The 18738-nt window shown below is 36.7% G+C and overlaps 1 protein-coding gene across 17 annotated transcripts in view; it reads right to left on the reverse strand.

Annotated features, from left to right (window-relative positions):
• DPH6 (diphthamine biosynthesis 6) overlaps window positions 1–18738 on the reverse strand; it is a 452678-nt gene that overhangs the window by 143642 nt on the left and 290298 nt on the right. For 13 of the 17 annotated variants that reach the window (XR_012414756.1, XR_012414752.1, XR_010588013.2 and 10 more), the window contains one exon: window positions 9137–9213. The exons of 2 other annotated variants lie outside the window; for them this stretch is intronic. The gene's annotated coding sequence lies outside the window, so the exon portion shown is untranslated. Of the gene's footprint in view, window positions 1–7959; window positions 9214–18738 lie in introns of those variants that run through there. 2 more of the 17 variants (XR_012414760.1, XM_073995460.1) reach the window with 1 other exon arrangement.

Consider the following 18738-nt stretch of genomic DNA (forward strand, 5'->3'; position numbering starts at 1 on the left):
ACTATGCACCATCGAAATAAGAAAGAAAGATCAGGTGAAAGGTCAAAGCAACTAGGTTTTGTTGCTAAATACACCATTTTGCTTCTGCTGTCATATATTATAGCGCCAAGCCTGGAACTCTGATTAACTGTCTAACAATTAAATTTTACTGATTTAAAAGGGGGAAATGTGTGGATAACAGTATAAAATCAATGGCAAATAGTGCAAAGGGCATTAACAATGTCAGTTTGTAAGTGATGCAATCTTTATGTACTAAAAAAATTGGAAGTCCATGTGTAACTAACTAAAGGTACATGCTTTTGTTGAGGCTCAGAAAATGACTCTCTAAAGTGAAAGCCTCAAAGCAGCCTCAGAAGTGGTTTCTGTCCTCCTCTTGCCCTCCTCTCTCTTACTTCTCATTCTCCCCTGAGGCAAGCCATAGAAACTAGAATCCCTTTTCTCCAAGTGGGGTCACAGAAACCAGAATCCCTTTTCTCAAAGCCATCCATAAACCTAAAATTACTAGCTGGGCATGGTCGCTCACGTCTGTAATCCCAGCACTTTGGGAGGCCAAGATGGGTGGATCACCTGAGGTCAGGAGTTCGACACCAGCCTGGCCAACATGGTGAAACCCCATCTCTACAAAAGTACAAAAATTAGCTGGGCATGATGGCGGGTGCCTGTAATCCCAGCTAGTTGGGAGACTGAGGCAGAAGAATCACTTGAACCTGGGAGGCGGAGGTTGCAGTGAGCTGTGATCATGCCATTGCACTCCAGCCTGGGCAAGAGAGCGAGATTCTGTCTCAAAAAAAACCCAAAAAACAAAAAAACAAACAAAAAAAACAAACAAAAACCTAAAGTTACTACTCTAACTTTCTCCCACCTTTCTAAGAACTGGCCATAAAGCAATTATTTAACCTACTTGGTTTGACTGTAGGTTATAAGATCTCCATTCCAGTGTGGGTCCTGCACCATACCCAGAAGGAATGCATGCTCAGAGAAGACAAGAAGAATCTGAACACACAGGCCTTGCTGGGTCCCATTCTCCACAACCTCAGTCTATTACTATTAGATCATACCTTTTTTTGTCCAATCACATCTCTGCACGCTCTTCTTGCTTCATCAGATCTAAAGCACCCATGCATAAAATCAGATTGCTTTCTCTCTGTCTTTGGGTCATTCAATCTGAAGGCTCCCATGTCATGTAAAACTTTGATTAAATAAATGATATGCTTTTGTCAGTCTGTCTTTATTATAGGGATGTCAGCCACGACCTTTATGATGGGGAGGACAGGCATCAACCATCTCTCTGTCCCCACACTATACAAACCTTGACAAACAATCTCTGACATATTTAAATGGTAAGAGTTTTATAAAATAAATAATCTATGCCAATGAGATTAGAATTTTACCCAATCTAGAGGAGCTATGGAAATCATTCCCAGTAATGGTTATATAATTAAAGGGCAAGTAATACTTAAAGTTTCATGCATTGCAGTTTTTCTTGCTTGCTGTAATAACATCTCTAATAAAAATATGTTTAAAGTATCAGCATAACAATGAATAAATATGGAGAGATTGCAGGACTAGAGGAAACCGCAGAATTATATGACAGATTTCCAAACCTTCGGAATGTTTTATAATTACTTGAAGAAAAAGTAGTCCGTATAAAGACAAATGTTAATATTGCAGCTGGATACATTAGGAAAGCACTCCTTTCACCGAACAACAAGATGGCTACATACTTTCAGGGACTAAAGTTCCTGATTTGGCCCTGGAGAAAGCATCCTCCTGTGAACCTTATCTATTCCTGTAGATAAAATTCCTCTAACACCTGAAGAAATCCTGGCATATTACAGAAAAGTAGGAAAGGCTTGAGATTAGACAAAAATACTTAGATTGAAAAAGCTACATATTTAAGTAAAAACAAGTTTCGGATGGAGAGAATGTGGTTACATTTCCTTTTCAAAGCATAAAGTCCTTTTCTAAAAATAAAAAGATGTATTAGAGATACTTAAGGAGACAGATGGTATAAATATATGTTCCTGGGGGTAATACAGGCATGAATACATTATTTTATGTAAAATTCTTTATGGTGGAATGAATAATTATTACAACTTTTAAGACCTTCCACAGTCTTTATATTGGTTATTTTTTACTCCTTGTCTCTCTGCAGGTGAGATTTATAATCTGGGTATTGCTTAAATAGAGTAGATAGTAGAAAATAATATGCCGCTCCAATTTGGGAGTTGAAGAACTTTAAAAATAGCATATTAGTTCTGAATATGAAGCTGATAATGTCTTTTTTGTTACCACCTAAGTTTGTGTGATATGTTAGAGAATGGAAAACTGACAGAACATAAAGGTAAATTAAAATACTTATAAGCACAGCATGAAGTAGCAGGAAGAACAGTTAACCAACTTCTGACCAAATTATGTAAGATATAACCTAATGGCTTAACATCTCCAGATGACTAGAGCTTCCTGTGTCTTCAAAGAGAAGGCCATGCCAATAAGGAGTCCCACAACAGAGAAGAGAAGAGAGGCTGATATTTAAAAGATGATTTAAAATGCCCCTGCCACAATGTGTGGTGCTGTGTAAGTCAGAGAAACTGGCATTCAATAAACATCAAACCAAGAGTTTGGGTTTATTTTTCCATTAATATTCATGTAACATGGCAGTTCAAATATATGTTGCAGGCCAATACAGCTCAAGATTTTGAAGATAGAGGAAACATGCAGAAAGTTCTTACATGATATTTTATAACTAATATTGCTGAATATTTTTGAATTTCTATTTTCAGAATAAAATCAGAGTAATGTTTTTATTCAAGTATTATATACCCAAACCATTCATTAAGTACCTACTATGCATCAATTCTGGGTGGATCTGAAAATATGAAGACAAACAAGATCCAGGACTAAAAAATTCAAAATGGGAAAGGAGAAGGAGAGAGAAGGAAGACATATAAAATAATAAATTTAATATTAGAAGTGCTTTAGCAGAGCAATGTATAAAGCTTTGTGAGTATGCAGAAAGGAAGCAATTTTTCACTCTGATTCTAACATCATATACGGCATTTATATTTATTTTTTAAACATATATTCCCATATACTTCCAGTAAGTTACTAACTGAGTTAGTCACTTTCGATTTGTGTTACCAATAGTTTTTGAGTCGTGCCAAGCAATCTACACATATGTTCAATTAGTCTCCCTTGGGAAGAAGCTCATTGTTATAAAACTGCTGGCAGGCTATAGACACATGGATCAGTTTCTTTTTGAAAAATGCAGTGTCTCTATTTATAAAACTAAGTTGAATCACTGTTTATACAATCTCCCAAACTTGACATGCCAGTGCTGTCCTTGGTTTCTCCATTTTTCTTTCTTTCTTAAAATTTTTAAGTAATTTCAATTTTTATTTTAGATTCAGGGGATACAAGTGCAGGTTTGTTACACGTGTATATTTTCTGTTCCCCCTCCTGCAGCTAATTGGCTATGGATTCTCATCAATTCTACATCAGAAATGTCTCTCAATATATGCCCTCTCCATTCCCAAAGCCACTGCCTCAGTTCATAATCCCACTGTTTTCCTGCCTCCTTTTCTCTCATTTCTCCAACCCGAGCTGTCAAGCTTTTTTCCTAAAAAACAGGGCTGATCATGTCATTCTCATGCACAACAATTACCTGCTCACTTTGTGGTCTACAGGATAAAACTCAAACTTCTGAGCTTAGACATAAGGTCCTTCACACTTTGGCTCCAATCTACCACACCCCCACCCTGTGCCACATCCCCTTGCCACATCCAAGATCCTATACTTAGTTTCGTATCACAGGTACGCTAATATCTTCCCACTTTGCTTTGTAACTTATTAGCTGATGTGTCTGCTTCCTCTCTTATGTCCTGTTGTATTGACTCATACAATCTCAAACTCTAACCTAATACCTTGTGTATAGTTTACTACACTGTACTTTTAGTAAATGCAAAGTGAATGAAACAATAGCACTGGCCTCACTCATTCAATGATAACATTAACCATGTTACTATGCATAAATAATAACAGGCTAGGCGTGGTGGCTTGTGCCTGCAATCCTAGTACTTTGGGAGGCCGTGGCAGGTTTATCACCTGAGGTCAGGGGTTCAACACGAGCCTGGCCAACATGGTGAAACCCCGTCTCTACTAAAAATACAAAAATTAGCTAGGCGTGGTAGTGGGGGGCCTGTAATCCCAGCTTCTGGAGAGGCTGAGGCAGGAGGTAGAGGTTGCAGTGAGCCAAGCTCATGCCACTGCACTCCAGCCTGGGTAACAAGAGCCAGAGTCCATCTCAAAATCAATCAATCAATCAATAGGAAATACTTATGTAATACAATATGATAGACATTATTTAAGTGCTTTACCTATATTAGCTTGTTGAAGCCTCATGTCAATAGGTACTCTTATTATACCCACTTACAGATGAGAAAATTGAAGCATAGAGAAATTCCCTAAATTTCCATAAAAGGTAGTAGCTGGTTTTAAGAGAAACAAGCCTATAAACAAAAAAAGAAAGAAACAAAGATTTTGTGTCCAAATTAGTTTTGGAAATCCTGGGTTGAGCAGAGCTAAACAAGTTTCATTGCTGCAGGACTTCTCAGAGTCATTAAACAAACATTGTGACAGTGTGAACTGCCATTAAGGGTGTATTTGCCCTGATTCTCTAGCTACAGAGGCTTTTGGTGGCCAAGCATCTTGTGGGACTAGTGATCTGTGAAACATACCTTGAGAAGCACTGCTGGAGGGTTATATAAGGTGACAGAGAAAAACCTGTTATCAATTAACGCTTGTGTGCCTCCTTCTTTTCCTCTCCTCTCCCCATCCGGAAATAGGTCATAAGCTCTATGGTCTTGCCTAAGGGCAGGCGGTGAACAAATAAACTGTCTAAGACAGTAGTTAATTTTCTTTCTCTTGTCTCTCCTCCTGATTTATAGATATTTTGGTTACACATTAAAAACACATACTCTATAATTTTTTTTTACTGATATTAAGTATAGTTCTTAAACTGTAATATAAAGGTTTTGATGTTACAGTTAGAAAACTTCAGCAACTTTCTTTATCCAGTTGAGAAATGTACATTAGAGCTGTATCAACCTTCAAATGAGCTTCTAGGTGTTTTTAAAGACAGCAAGCAGGATATAAACAGGGTTAGTAATACACTTGGGTCTGCACCAACTATCTCTGATGCCTCACTATTTGCCTCAGTTTCTTTATCTGCATATTGAAGGCATTTGAATATTAATCTCTCAAGTACCATCTAATTTTAAAATTCAAAAACATGCAAATTGCTCTTCCAGATTCACTGAAGCATAGAACAGAAAAATATTAATTAAATATCTAAACTACATTGGTGAGATTTTTTTCCCCATTATTATAAAGAAACTTCTGCCAATGAAATTAAATATAAATAGTAGGTTGTGGAAAGCATCATCAAGTGAAGTGAAGAATTGGGGGAAGGAATAAAATTTTTACTGCTTCCTTGGTATAGACAATTTTTTTCGGCTAAAGCAATGGCAGATTCTTATATTCTGGTGCACAGGAACTATATGAATAAAACATGCCTGTGCAAATGAACTCAGAACCTTATTCCAAAGCACCATTCGGGAATAATACATTTAATGTCTCATCAACTTCCCCAGAAAAGTGAGAGTAAACCTGTGCATACAGACAAAACAACCATAACAAAAACCAAGGTAGAAATAAATCTGCTATGGGGAACAGATTTGATCGACATTTGAAGGTTTCAAAACTCTAAGTAATACGCTAGTCACTTAAAAATATTCCCACATTTCTGCTTTCTCCCATCACTCTATGCCTTAAGATTCATCTGTCAATTTTGACGCATCTTTTTAAGTACCCCTTCAAGCCTAACACTCCAGACCACAGAAAAGCCCTCTTTGCTTTGAAACTATCTGATCAATCCATAGATCATTTACCTGCAAGGATTATTTGGTGAAGCTAAAGCAGCACATCAACCAGCAGCATCTGAGGGCTGAGGCGGCAGAACGTCAACAACAAATTGTCATTGGCATTCCATTTATGAACCTTCAAACGGCATCAGATCTTTTCCATGGGAAACCAGATCAGGTCAGACTAGAGCTGAATATTTCTTAACAAGCTAACCATCAAAAGAATTTACGTTTTGAATAAAAAGCCTATCATTTGTTGATTTGAATATCAAAGGGATCCACTGCAAACTCCCAGTCTAGAAAAACCTCCCTAAGCTACACTAGACAGGTGTTTAATAATCTATTATTAAGGCACTATTTTAGGTTACTCAGAATTATAAAAAATAGCTGTAACTGTGAAGCTGCAAATGGGACTGCACAAAGAAATGAATGCTATTAACATACTATTAACAATTCAAAAGAATGAGTTGACATACCAATCAAACTTGTTAATTGACTGTCAATGGCCTGTCCCTGAATATACAACATGACTGCATTATAGATTTCAAATGCTGACAGGAAGACAGTTCCATTTGCATTAACTTCATAAACTGATCAACAACCAAACTGCCACATACATTTATAATGGGAAGCTGAATCATTTCAATATTCATGGAGCTCTGTAATTGTAAATTAGGTACTGGCAAACAATACAATACTGTACATACTCTAAAATATCTGAAATTTCATTGACCTACTTTCATTCTGGTTTTAAAATACAAAAAAAAAGTTTTATCTTGAAGTGATCATTACTTTAATTTGTGGTTTGTGCCTTAAGCAAAATTTGTTTGCACCCCAATTTGCAACTATGGTTTACAGTTGCACTTTGGAAGCATCACTGGTCCAGAAAATATGAGGTAAAAAAGGTAGTGGTTGTTAAAAGGTAAAAAAGTGAGCTTGCCTTACTTGGGGTTTTTGAAAACAGAGAAATATGAAACAAGGCAGTATCGCACTTCCTCAGGTGACATCCGAAGATCCATTATGACAACATATTTAGCAAATAATCATTAACATAATGAAAAGAAGGTTATAAAGTAATCCTGCACTGGAGCCTTCTTAAATCCCCTCAAATAGACCTGCTGTTCTGAAATTAGGCTTTAAAATCTTCAATCATCCATTGGTTTGAGAAGCAATAGAGTAAAAGAGAAGATAAATGAGGGTTGAAGACTATTTCTAACCAAAGTCTCATGATAAATGGTCTGAAATTCAATAGTTACCAGCATGGAGATATTCCATTCAAATGGTTCTATGAGTTCTTCAAGAATGAACACAGAGGGCTTTTTCTTTTCTTCAAAAAGCTGTTTCCTCCCAGAGTTAAATGTTACTTTAGTTTCAGATGTTTTTCTTTGATCATTAGCTAGGCATCACCCCTCTAGCCACTAGAAGTTGCTCAAACTTTGTGTATTAATTCTGGAATATTCTAATGTGTTGCCACAATTTTGGATGCACCAGTTCACTCATAGAGCCTTTAGTGAAGCTGGTCTTGAAATTTTTTTTGACTTTGCAAATTACTGCATACTGTTAAATAACAAAATGAGGTTATTTGTTGGAAGGGAGCAGTTACTCCTAAATAATGAATATGATCCTTAGAAGATTATTTATTCTATCTATTAGGATTGGTTTTTTTTTTCTTTCATCTTTGTCCAACTAAGCAGTGATATATACTCCATAATAGTAACACACACATAATATATGCACACATATGCACGATTTATGCATATATAAAATTGACTTACAATTATAAAAAAAGTACAGTATATAATACACATATTTGTTTGAATATATATACACACCTATATAACATATATATCTTTAATAAACTTAATTTTAGATTTACAGAAAAGTTGCAAGGATAGTACAAAGTTCCTGTATAACCTGAATCCAGTTTCTCTAATTGTTAACATCTTATATTAGTATGGTATATTTGTCATAACTAGTGAGCCAATATTTACAAATTTTACTATTAGCTAAAGCACATATTTAATTCAGATTTCCTTCATTTTTACTTAATGCTCTTTTAATGTTGGAAGATCCTGGCCAGTTACCATATTATTTATAGTCATATGCCTCCTTAGGCTCCTTTGATGGTGACTGTTTCTGAGTTTCCTGGTTTTGAGGACCTTGACAGTTTTGTAGTACTAGTCAGATACTTTCTAGATTGTTCTTTGATTTGGGTTTTCTAATGTTTTTCTCATGGTTAAACCACAGTTACAGATTTTTGGAAGGAAGACCACAAAGTGCCATCCACATAAGTGATATATTTTTATCTCTGAATGTTCTCAACGTATTCAATGTACTAAAATATAATATTTTTTTCTGTTTAGAAATAAAGGGCAAGTTATGTAAATCATCAGCAACAATCTGCAAAAGAGGCTGTGTGTATATAATGGAAAGTGCTTCACTGCTAATTAGCAGTGTAGTAGATGTCAAGATCTGTGTTCACTCTGGGATTTAGCCATGTCTGGGCATGTCCACAGGACTGTAGGGTGGGTCCACGAGGGATCCATTTACAAGAGATGAGGTCAAGAGCCAGGAGATGGAAATGGAAGAACACACATCCTGACCTAAAGGGAAAGAGTGATGTTTACTAGTTTAGTTCAGGGTCAATGAGCAAGCATATCTGGTATGTGTATAAATGTGTGCATAGGAGGAATACTGGGGTTTGTAATGGTTTTGACTTTATCACTCCTGAATTTTAGGGCAAGAAATATGCAAAGAGAATATAAGGAAGACTAAAAAGAGTCTGTTGGTAAACATTAGATGCACTGATGACAGCTATTTGAGGACTGATAAGAATGGGGTGATTTGATAGTGACAGGGGAGTGCTGGTGACTGGGAAAAGAATGGTACCATTAGCACAAAATATAGTGCCATCAATACTGGGCATTATAAGTGTCAGTAGTGACATGGGCAGGCATCACCATGAAAAGATGACATTAGCATAGCATACCAGGAAAGGAGGAGAAAAATAGTAGAAGCTCCATAAATAGGCAAGGGTACTAGTTTTTTGTGTTTATGTAAGTTACTTCTTAGGAACATGTAACATCTTTGGGAAAAATTTATGGGGCCGGAGTGTTCTTAGGGAGGGTAAAAAGTCTAGTTAGAGAAATACGACATCTGGCAGTTGCTTACCTATAGGCTTGAACACAGGTTAGAGACAAGAGGAAGTCACTTACATTCTCTGAGTTTCCATACTCATGATTGAGAGATCCGCACTTCCTTCAAAAAGTTGTTGATTGGAGTGACAGCAATGCTATTAAAAAAGCATAAAAATAAAAAATAATAATATGTTGTTGAGGGATTTGGTAGAGGTGGTAGTGACTTGGAAAGTATAACAACTTCTTAAGTAGACTTGAAGGGTTATATGTAACTCAGATTCAAGAAATGGGGATTTTTTTGTAGAGGTACAAGGTGCTGTAGGAGATAAGATCTGAGAAATGCCTCATGAGTACTGGAACTAAAGTCTTATTCCGGATTGAAGGCAATTAAAAGAACCTCAGCAGCAGTGGTTCAAGAATTCCATGCTAGCACTCAAACAATATTATTTTCTTGGTCTCAGCTTTGTGTGTGTGTGTGTGTGTGTGTGTGTGTGTGTGCATTTTCTTACTTATTTTATCATTACAATGCATAGTAAGTAATTCAGCAGGAAAACTTTACCTTGATTGAGTGGTGGTACTCTTAAACAATTTGAATAGTATTATCCTCAGAACATAAATGTAAGCAATGAAGGGACTTTATCAGTGGCTACTTAATCCACCATTCCATACAACTTCTCTACCTGTTTGAGTCTGGTTTCTCACGGATTTAGCTTTCTTGTGGAACATCATGGTCCTTCTTATTTATGACATCTTCTATCCACTCTTTTTACCATAGCAGCCCAATAATGGACCAACTCTTATTTTTTTGGGCAAGGTATTATTCTCGTTTTTAGTCTGTGCCAAGACACTTGATAAAACCATTGAATTATTAATGAAAAGACTGTCCTTTGGCCTTACTCGGGCAAAAGACCACTAATCGTGTGAGAGGTAGGGGTGGGGTCATATTACAGCACAAGGAATAGCTTAGAATTGTTTTTCACTAAAAGGAGAAGGATGGGACAGTTTTTCTTAGAAGAGAAAAAATGAACATGCAAGCCTCCAGGATAGTCAAAAGTAATGTAAGACATGAAAAGAGGACACTTTCACTGTGACATTAGTCGGCTTACAAATTTTAAACCAATGCTTTAAAATTTGCTCCTCAGAAAACCATAGGATTTTGGAGTTGGAAAGGATATTAGAAATAATCTCTCAGGTTTGTCAAAGATCAGATGGCTGTAGATCTGTGGTATTATTTCTGAGGACTCTGTTCTGTTCCATTGGTCTATATCTCTGTTTTGGTACCAGTACCATGCTGTTTTGGTTACTGTAGCCTTGTAGTATAGTTTGAAGTCAGGTAGCGTGATGCCTCCAGCTTTGTTCTTTTGACTTAGGATTGTCTTGGAGATGCGGGCTCTTTTTTGGTTCCATATGAACTTTAAAGCAGTTTTTTTTAATGAGATACCATCTCACACCAGTTAGAATGGCGATCATTAAAAAGTCAGGAAACAACAGGTGCTGGAGAGGATGTGGAGAAATAGGAACGCTTTTACACTGTTGGTGGGATTGTAAACTAGTTCAACCATTATGGAAAACAGTATGGCAATTCCTCAAGGATCTAGAACTAGATGTACCATATGACCCAGCCATCCCATTACTGGGTATATACCCAAAGGATTATAAATTATGCTGCTATAAAGACACATGCACACGTATGTTTATTGCAGCACTATTCACAATAGCAAAGACTTGGAATCAACCCAAATGTCCATCAGTGACAGATTGGATTAAGAAAATGTGGCACATATACACCATGGAATACTATGCAGCCATAAAAAAGGATGAGTTTGTGTCCTTTGTAGGGACATGGATGCAGCTGGAAACCATCATTCTTAGCAAACTATCACAAGAACAGAAAACCAAACACCGCATGTTCTCACTCATAGGTGGGAACTGAACAATGAGATCACTTGGACTCAGGAAGGGGAACATCACACACCGGGGCCTATCATGGGGAGGGGGGAGGGGGGAGGGATTGCATTGGGAGTTATACCTGATGTAAATGACGAGTTGATGGGTGCAGCACACCAACATGGCACAAGTATACATATGTAACAAACCTGCACATTATGCACATGTACCCTACAACTTAAAGTATAATAATAATAAATAAATTAAAAAAAAAAAAAAGAAATAATCTCATCTAAATCTTTCATAAGTGAGGGAACTAAAGTCTGGGTTAAATACTAGCTGTAGGTTAGAAAGCTCTTTAGCAACAGAGTTAGGCTTAGAGCTTAATGTCCTTTCTTCTATAAGCTGTCTCAGCAAGCTTAGGGATGAGTTAAGGTAGCAATAAACCTTTATCAAAATAGAAACTCAATTTTCTTTGAAACATGTTCACTTTTTTTTGGCCAATACTTGAACATTTATCCTTTATAAAGTTTCCTAAGGACTCCATTGTTTTCACTAGTTGAAAACATGCTTTCTTTCATTTCCTCAATCCTTTCTCCTTCCCTTACATATTTACTTTACTGCCCCTAGAACTCCGTATGTGTCTTCTCCTTAAGACTCCTACTATGGGCTGGGCACGGTGGCTCACACCTGTAATCCCAGCACTTTGGGATTACTTCGAGGTCTGCCAAGGTGGGCGGATCATGAGGTCAGGAGTTCGAGACCAGCCTGGCCAACCTGGTGAAACCGCATCTCTACTAAAAATACAAAAATTAGCTGGATGTGGTGGCAGGCACATGTAATCCCAGCTACTTGGGAGGCTGAGGCAGAGAACTGCTTGAACCCCGAAGGTGAAGTTTGCAGTGGGCTGAGATCGCGCCACTGGACTCCAGCCTGGGGGACAGAGCAAGACTCTATCTCAAAACAAAACCAAACAAAACCAAAAAAGATTCCTACTATGTGATCATCCCTTCCTTGCTTTCCCTTCTTGAGTTTTATTAAGGGTGTTCTAATCATATATCTGGAAAGGCAAGCATAAGCCAATACTTCTTACCACACTTTTCTTGAAACCTTGTGGGGTAACTTAAAGAAGAGAAGAAATGGCTTAATTATGAATTATGCAAAGTGGAGATTTTGCTATAAGTATGTCTATGCAAGTACACTATACTTCCTACTGGGAGCAGCTGTTCTAACGCAAATCTAATCATATAAAAAAGTATACATTCCTATTATTACTAACAGTATTCATTGTAAGTAATATAAAATAGATAATAAGATTTCAATTATAAAGCACAGCTTCACAGCATCAGCTTCTGGAACATGTTCTACATCTCCTTTTTATATTTGAAATAGTGATGATACTGACAATTTCAAACAAGTTAACTGAGATATAGAAATATGTGATGTTGCAACGTTTACTACACAGAATGCAATGAAGGACCTCGAAGTAAGCTCCTCCCCACCTTCGTCTCCAAAATAAAGCCACTGAGCAGCCAATATAAGTCCTAAAACAACTGCATGCTTGAGCTCTCATACAATCTTAGTTTCTCAGTTGTTTCCTGCAAACTTATTTTACTTTAGTTATGGTCACACAAAGCTTCTTGTCTGGATTTTCTGCCTGTAATTTGTTGAACATGACAAATTGGAAAGAAGCAGAGAGGGAGTCTCTAGACTCAGCTCATAAATGATACCAAGAAGTGAAAGCAAGTCAAATGGTAGCCAGGGAGGAGACATAAGACCCACATAAAGCAAGTACAAATGCTCAGAAATCCAAGCTGGAAAAAATAGTCCAATTAACCCCAATAATCTTTGGGAGAATTACTATTTTAGAGTAAATAATCATTGTTCATGCCACCATGCATCTTTAGGAACAAATACAATCTTCAGAAGATTCTCTTTCTTTTTTGAGATGGAGTCTTGCTCTATCGCCCAGGCTGGAATGCAGTGGTGCAATCTCGGCTCACTGCAACCTCTGCCTCCTGGATTCAAGCAATTTTCTGCCTCAGGCTCCCAAGTAGCTGGGATTACAGGCACCCGCCACCATGACCGGCTAATTTTTGTATTTTTAGTAGAGACAGGGTTTCATCATGTTGGCCAGGCTAGTCTTGAACTCCTGACCTCGTGATCCACCCACCTCAGCCTCCCAAAGTGCTGGGATTACAGGCGGAGCCACCGTGCCTGGCTAGGAGATTCTTTTTAAAATCCAGGATAAAGTGAAATATATTTTAGAAGAATTTTATTTAAAATATTTAAATAATATTAAATTAAATAATTTATTATTTAATAATAAATTAAGTAATCTGAAGACTTCATTTATAAAAAATGTTTTTCCTGTAAATTTGGGATAAATGAAGTGATTTTATGCAGTGATTCCGCAACTCACTTCACCTCTATTAAAAATTCAGACATAAATTTTCATTTATTTTAGCTACTTCTTTTTTTTTATACCTCCTTCCCTATCTCAAGGGGAAAGTTCCTTCACAATTGTGTTATCTTCTGGTCTTATTTTTTAGCCTCTGACCTCAGGCAATCCATTTCAGAAAGCCTCTCAATTCCTTCAAAGTATCCTTTTCTTTGTTTCCGGATGTACTGGGCCTAAGGACATCAATATGATCTGTCTAGGATTCCGGAAAAATTGTCACTTAGTGATATTCATTAATTTTTCTTGAAGAACTCTAAGTCTTTCCATTTATTTTATATATTCTTCATCACATTTTAACACCTACACATTCTTATAGTTATTCATGTCTTGACTATTGATTTACAAAAGGAAATTCCCGGAAGTCAAAACGCACAATCTATTATATCAGTTCTTGTTGGAATTTATTTCTGCATACCTCAGTCCTTCTTGCCCCATTTCCTTCCCGGATGATTAACTTTTTTCTTTAATGAGATGCCCCAAATACATTCCTTATGCAGTTTCACCAGCCTTTTATAGAGAGAGTTGATCCTTCCTGATGCAGTACAGCCATACAGCGTGCCTCTGAGCACAGTGCCATAATCACACCACTTTCTTTGCTGTCATGCAGAACTGGAAACGTTCAGCTGATCTGAAATCCAGTATTACCTAGAGGTCTTTGTTAGCGTTAAGGATTTTTGTTTCTGTTATTGTTACTTTCTTTTTCCTTCTCTCGAAGATCTTTTTTTCTGTGTTTTTTAGTTCAGGTTGAATTTAACTCTTGACTTCTCAAAATTATTTGGCATAAACTTTACATATATGGTAGAAGTACTTAGGTTAACCAATGTTGATGTCTCATGATGAAGTAGGAATACAAATCTATAAAGTCAGTTTAAAAAAAAAGGCTGGACATGGTGTCTTATGCCTATAAGCCCAACACTTTGGGAGGCAGAAGCAGGATGATCGCTTGAGCCCAGGAGTTTGAGACCAGCCTGGGCAATATAGTGGGACCTTGTCTCTACCAAAAATTAAAAAGTTATTTGGGTGTGGTGGCGTATGCCTGTAGTCTCAGCTACCTGAGAGGCCAAGGTGGAAGGATGGCTTGAGCCCAGGAGGTCGAGGCTTCAGTAAGCCCTGATCTCACCACTGCACTCCAGCCTGGGCAACAGAGCAAGATCCTCTCTTAAAAAAAAAAATGAAACTCTTCCTATGAATTACAAAAAAGAATGGAAATTTTAAGTTAGCATGGTCCAAAACATAGATTAAAATAGTTTCACCTGAAGCTACAGTCGTAAACAGAAGCAACTGTATGATGAAATATAGCATCTATATTTCAAAGGTGACGGGTGAAGACATACAAAAAAGGGTCCTCATGACAACTACTGTGTATGGTCCTTGTACTTTTCTCTGTGTTTACTACTTTGGGAGTTCTGTGCAATACAACCAATGAATGTGTTAGAAAGACTACTCATAACTCAAGATTCTATGAGTCTATTAGTTTATTTACAGTTATACTTTTTTTCTCTATTTCATTAAGGATTTAAATTATATTTATTACATGGTGGCCTCCACAGCCCTTCCAGATTTCCTATTTAAAAAGTGATATCACAATTTTTCATGAAATCTCCAAAGAGCTTAAAAAATAAGATAAACACACTTCATAAAAATTTCTAATTAATTCTAATAATGATTCAGAATACATTTAATTCATACTTACTAATTTGCCATAAGTATTTAAAAAATGTTTTCTATGTGATTTTTTTAAAAAAAGATATCTTAATGAATAGCCATTTAGGTAAGATCTTCTTTAGTTCCCAACTGTATAAACATCTCTTTATTTCTTGCTGGATTTTGTGGAGAGATCTTTACCAAAGTAACTTCTAGGAGTCAGCTGCTACATACTCTCAAGCTTACATGTCTTCAAGTAGAAAACTAAAGTGGGAGAACCATGCAGAATTTTGCCCTTACATATAATTAGAAAATTAAATAAACTCGAATAATGAATAGCCTATAAAATATTTAAGTCTGAAGGAATTATAATTTCATGTGGATAATTACATGCTGAAAGTAAGATCTCTATTTGACACCATGAAGAAAAAAGATACATGAAAAGTTTCTAATGAAGAGAAACCTCTCAATGGATTTTAACTCATTACTTTTGATAACTAAGGAAGGTATTTTAATCATTAGTTTATCATAGAGCTACCACTAATAATACTCTATTTACATAACACCTTTCTTCCAGAGGTCTCAGACATTTTATAAACATCTCATCAAACTTCACAACCCTCCAGTGAGACTGTATATGGAGAAATACACAGGTATTAAATTAACTCCAGAAGATTCTTCCATATTTTCTCTGAATTCATAAGAGGATAATGCCAAAAAATACTTTAAATGGAATATAAGGAATATACAGGAATATACAGAATACTTTAAATGGAATATAAGGAATATACAGAAAATATAAGGAATATACAGGAAAACATTTTAACTAATTAATCCTTTTTTTTTTTTTGGAGACAGGGTCTCACTCTCTTGCCTAGGCTAGAGAGCAGTGGCACGATCATAGCTCATTGCAGTCTAGTCCTGGACTCAAGCGATCCTCCTGCTTCAGCCTCCCAAGCAGCTGGGACTACAGGCATCTACCACCTCACTTGTCTAACTTTTTATTTTTATTTTTTGTAGAGACAGAGTCTCACTATGTTGCCAAGGATGATCTCAAACTCCTGGGCTCAAGTGATCCTCCCACCTCGGCCTCCCAAATTGTTGGGATTACTGGCATGAGCTATTTTGCCTGGCCTCACAGTTTATAATTGTTAAAGGGCCTTTTTTCTAGTTCATGCTGACTTCACACAGAAAATTCACTCATATGGAATTAAGCCTCGTTTCTTTCTTTCTTTTTTTTTTTTATTCAAGGATTAAAAAAAAGGACACAAGTATTGTAAAAAGTACTTCTTAGTTGCCTCCACTCTAGAGCAAGGAGGAATGAGCACAATCTGTCTTGGACGCTTTATTAAAACAAATAATAAAGTTTTGTTTGTTTTCTTTAGTACTATCTGCTTATTAGGAATTAGATTCCACTTGACATTTATTTCACCTAAATTTTTCTTTTTTCTACTTGAGGCAATAACAAGAGGCAATGCTACTCTTCCTCTTCATTATTTTCAAAGCTTTTCTCAAAATAGCATTGATAGTCTCTACCCTGGCTTTATCCAACACTTTAATATCTCTTCTATATTATCCCATGGCCATGCATAAACCATGATGAACTTTGTCTGATTCTTAGATTTCTCTTCCTTTTTTTTTTTTTCTTTTGAGACAGAGTTTCACTCTTTGTTGCCCAGGCTGGTGTGCAATGGTGCAATCTCGGCTCACTGCAACCTCCGCCTCCCGGGTTCAAGTGATTCTCCCGCCTCAGTCTCCCGAGTAGCTGTGATTACAGGCATGCGCCACCGTGCCCGGCTATTTTTGTATTTTTAGTGGAGATGGGGTCTCTCCAAGTTGGTCAGGCTGGTCTCGAACTCCGGACCTCAGGTGATCCACCTGCCTTGGCCTCCCAAAGCGCTGGGATTACAGGCGTGAGCCACTGCGCCCGGTCTAAGACCTCTCTTTTGAAAATACTAGTCTACAAGTACTCTTTGAAAAATAAAAACGCTTACTATTTTTAATTTTAATTGAAGTTAGTAAGGAAATTCCTTAGGTAGCTATTTTATCTCCCAATCATGTTGGTGAATTTACCTTGAGATTCAGTGGGTGGGAGCCCAGCAGCAGTCAGGTGGAATGGCCTTTAAATAAAGTACCAGTTTGGCACAACAAAGCATACCACACATGTTCATTTGTACATTCATTCATTCATTCAACAAACATTTACTGAGCTAGGTACTGGGAATACAGAGATAAATATGACATAGGACTATAATTGAATTCCCAATGTCAATATTGTGTGCAAGATGTTCTGAGAGAAGACAGGTAGAGTGCCTAACTCTTTTGGGGCTGAAGGAAGACGTCACTGATGAGACATCTGGCTTCCATAGGCAGATTATGAGCATAACATGAAAAGCAGGGTTTGGAGAGTCTTGTGGAACATTCAGAAGGAACTGACTGAAAGTACCTTACACCCCGATGTTCATAATAATTACTGAGAGAAACAGTTATGTCATTCTAGATTGGGCCATGCTGTCTATAGTCCATACAGCGAAAAATGATCCATCTAGAAAAATAACCACACAAGCTAGTGGTCAGAAAACCCAAAATAACAGTACTGTGGTTTTACTATAAACATAGTAAAATAACTTCAAATCAAATATAGAATATAAGAAGATTCAAGTAAGATATTCAATCTTAAAATGCTTTGAAAGAAAAAAAAAAGCACAGTATAAATATAAGAAATCATTATTATGAAAAAGAAGTAAACTTTCAGCCCAGTCACAAAAAGCCAAAATACTTCCTTTTGATAACCCCTAAATTACATTTTTCAGAATGTCTTTTTTTCTTGAAGGCATCCACAATATTCCACATGATGTCTAAGTGTAGCCAGACTGAACTGACATTCTTTAGGCATTTCTTCAAAGAAGGGAATAAGATTTGACAGATTCCTTTGCACAGGGGGAAAAGGCATAGAAGGACAAGGTCTGGTGTGAATCTTAACATTGCTCTCTCCATCTGCAACAGAGTCCTCCTCTGCTACACTGTAATGATAGCTTCTGAAGGTGTTAGCACCCAGCAAGACATTTCTCTGTCTTAAAAAAAAATTCCATAGCTTTCACTTTGGGATTTGAAACTAATCTATTGTGTTTAAAAACACACACACTAATCCCCATAATATTTTACAGTTTAGTTTAGAAATACAAAATTTCACCACTTGACAGGTAAAATATGAAACCAATGCAAAAAACACATTTTAAAAAGTAAATTGACAAGTTAAAAGAAAGTCTTTCTTTTATATTGCTGTCAAATGATAGTCATGGCATAGTGGTATTGTAAAGTAACATTATAGTGTCACTGACTCAATGTAAAAACACACCTAAATTGTTTTGTTGATATTGAAGTGTGCAGACGGCTACTTCTACAAACAATTTAGTTTAGTTTGAAGTGGTTGAATCTGAATAGAAGTTCTCCAGGACACATGTTCCTACATGTGTCCTTTACAAAATGTTCTTTTACAAAAATGCATTTTTGTAAAAGTATGTGTAATCTAAAAACATATAGGCCAAAAGTAATTTCTACCTAAGAAGTAATCAGAAGGGACTTAATTATATCATTCCCAGGGCACAGGCTGCTATTCAGTAATGCTTGGTATTGTAACAGCAAACTTACAGGAGTAGCCAATGGAGATGCTTATCATGTACTGTGA

This window comes from Macaca fascicularis, chromosome 7, assembly GCF_037993035.2.
Source record: "Macaca fascicularis isolate 582-1 chromosome 7, T2T-MFA8v1.1".
In the NCBI taxonomy this organism is placed as follows: domain Eukaryota; kingdom Metazoa; phylum Chordata; class Mammalia; order Primates; family Cercopithecidae; genus Macaca; species Macaca fascicularis.